The sequence below is a fragment of the Arachis ipaensis genome, chromosome B6, assembly GCF_059453495.1.
Source record: "Arachis ipaensis isolate K30076 ecotype BB chromosome B6, ASM5945349v1, whole genome shotgun sequence".
NCBI classification, from domain to species: Eukaryota; Viridiplantae; Streptophyta; class Magnoliopsida; order Fabales; family Fabaceae; genus Arachis; species Arachis ipaensis.
In genome coordinates this window covers 64,019,756-64,022,953 of record NC_142441.1, presented here as the reverse complement: position 1 = coordinate 64,022,953, position 3,198 = coordinate 64,019,756, and positions in this window count along the sequence as shown.

Here is a 3,198-nt window from a genome sequence, read left to right as displayed (position 1 = left end):
GCTCAAGTGCCTCTGCAAATGGAATCTTTATTTCAAGAGTCCTAAGATAATCTGCAAAGCGAGCAAGTTGCTTATCCTGCTCCTCTTGGCGGAGTTTTTGAGGATAAGGTATCTTGGCTTTATATTCCTCAACCTTAGTTGCTGTAAGTTTATTTCCTACAGAAGTGGTTGAAGAAGCCTTTTTAGATGGGTTATCATCAGCACTTGTGTGTGTCTGATCCCTCACTGGCAATTGAGTGCCAGAGTTAGAAGCTGGAGTGGCGTTAGACGCCAGCTCCTCATCTGTTCCTGGCGTCTGAACGCCAGAACTGTGCCCCTGTTGGGCGTTCAACGCCAGATCCTTGCTTGTTTCTGGCGTTGAACGCCAGTTCTGAGCATGGTCTGGGAGTTCAGTGCCAGCCTTCCACCTAATTTCTGGCGTTTTAGCGCCAGAATTATTTTTCCCTGGGCTCTTACTGTCCTCAGATGGATTTTGGGTGGTTTGCTCATTTCTTAGTTTCCTGCTGCCTTGAAATGGGGCATTTAGTGCTTTCCCACTTCTTAATTGAACTGTTTAGCATTCTTCTGTTATTTGTTTTGACAGCTGCTGCTTTGTTTGCTTTAATTGCACTTCCATGTTTATATTATCCATCCTTGTTTCTTGTAGTTTATCCTTTAATTCAGCTAACTGCTTTGTTAGAAAATCCAATTGCTGATTAAATTCAGCAGCTTGCTCTGCAGGACTGAGTTTTAACCTCTTCTTTCATGGAAGAGCCACTGCTTATGTACAGATGCTGATTTCTGGCAACTGTATCAATGAGCTCTTGAGCTTCTTCAATTGTCTTTCTCATGTGGATAGATCCACCAGCTGAGCAATCTAAAGAGATCTGAGCTCTTTCTGTAAGCCCATAATAGAAGATGTCTAACTGAACCCACTCTGAAAACATTTCAAAGGGGCATTTTCGTAGCATCTCTCTGTATCTCTCCCAGGCATCATAAAGAGATTCATTATCTCCTTGTTTAAAGCCTTGGATGTCCAGCCTTAGCTGTGTCATCCGTTTTGGAGGAAAGTATTGATTCAAGAATTTTTCTGTCAGCTGTTTCCATGTCCTTATGCTAGTCTTAGGTTGGTTATTTAACCATCTCTTGGCTTGGTCTTTTACAGCAAATGGAAACAGTAATAATCTGTAGACATCCTGATCTACTTCCTTATCATATACTGTGTCAGCAATTTGTAAAAACTGTGCCAGAAACTCTGTAGGTTCTTCCTGTGGAAGACCGGAATACTGGCAGCTTTGCTGCACCATGATAATGAGCTGAGGATTCAACTCAAAGCTACTGACTCCAACGGAAGGTATGCAGATACTACTCCCATATGAAGCAGTAGAGGGGTTAGCACATGACCCTAGAGTCCTCCTGGACTGTTCATTTCCACTTAGATCCATGATGGAGAAAGGGAGATGATATAAAAAAATAAAAAAATTTATTTTTATTTATTTATTTATTTATTTATTTCGAAAATGAAATAAATTAAAATAAAATAAAATAAATAAAAATGGTTGAAAATTTTCGAAAAAATGAGGAGAGAGAAAGTGGTTAGGAAGCTTTGAAAAGGATATGATGATTTTTGAAAAAGGTTTTAAATTTTGAAGTAAAAATCTGAATTTTAAAGGTAAATTTCGAAATTTTACTTTAAAATAGAGAGAAAATATATTTTTGAATTTAAAGAGGAGAGAGAAAAAAAACAATAAGATAGCACAAGATTTAAAATTTTTAGATCTAATGCTCCTTGTTTTTGAAAATTTTGGAGGGAAAACACCAAGGAACACTAAACTTAAAAATTTTAAGATCAAGACACAAGGGAAACTCAAGAACACTTTGAAGACTCACAAGAACACAAGAACATGAAGAAAGAACACCAAACTTAAAATTTTTAGAAAACCAAACTAAAATTTTCGAAAACCAAAGGGAAATCAACAAGAAACACCAAACTTAAAGTTTGGCACAAAATTTAATAGAGAAATTATTATTTTTGAAAAAGAAGATTTTGAAAAGAGTATACCAAATTGCCACGAACTTAGACCAACGCTCTAGCCAATTGGGCAATAAATATAACACTTGTTTTGAAGAAGTATTTTTAAATAACTAAGAATAAAAAAAATAATTTTCGAAAATTTTTTTTTTTTGAAAGAGAAAATAAGGATTCTAAAACTTTAACCAGAAACAATAATAAGAGACTCTAAACCACAAAGAAAAGTTTTTACTAATCTAAGCAACAAAATAAACCGTCAGTTGTCCAAACACAAACAATCCCCGGCAACGGCGCCAAAAACTTGGTGCACGAAAATTACTTCACACTATGTAATTCCGCACAACTAACCAACAAGTGCACTGGGTCGTCCAAGTAATACCTTACGTGAGTAAGGGTCGATCCCACGGAGATTGTTGGCTTGAAGCAAGCTATGGTTATCTTGCAACTCTTAGTCAGGATATTAATTAGTGGTTATCAATTGACTTGCAAATGAACAATAGAGCATGAATTAAAGGTTACTTGTTATGCAGTAAATGAGAATATGTTGGAGTTTTGGAGATGCCTTGCCTTTTGAATCTCTGCTTTCTCTCTATCTTCTTTTTCACGCACGCACATCCCTCCTATGGCAAGCTGTGTGTTGGAGGATCACCGTTGTCAATGGCTACCATCCTTCCTTTCAGTGAAAATGGTCCAGGTGCGCTGTCACCGCACGGCTAATCATCTGTAGGTTCTCGATCATGCTGGAATAGGATTCGCTATCCTTTTGCATCTGTCACTACGCCCAGCACTCACGAGTTTGAAGCTCGTCACAGTCATCCAATCCCAGAATCCTACTAGGAATACCACAGACAAGGTTTAGACTTTCTGGATTCTCAAGGATGCTGCCAATGGATTCTAGCTTATACCACGGAGATTCCGATTAAAGAATCTAAGAGATACTCATTCAATCTAATGTAGAACAGAGGTGGTTGTTAGGCACACGTTCATAGGTTGAGAATGGTGATGAGTGTCACGGATCATCACATTCATCATAATAAGGCGCAAATGAATATCTTAGATAGGAACAAACATGATTGAATAGAAAACAGAAATACTGGCATTAACTCATTGAGGCACAGCAGAGCTCCTCACCCCCAACAATGGAGTTTAGAGACTCATGCCGTCAAAAGGTACAAAGTTTAGATCTA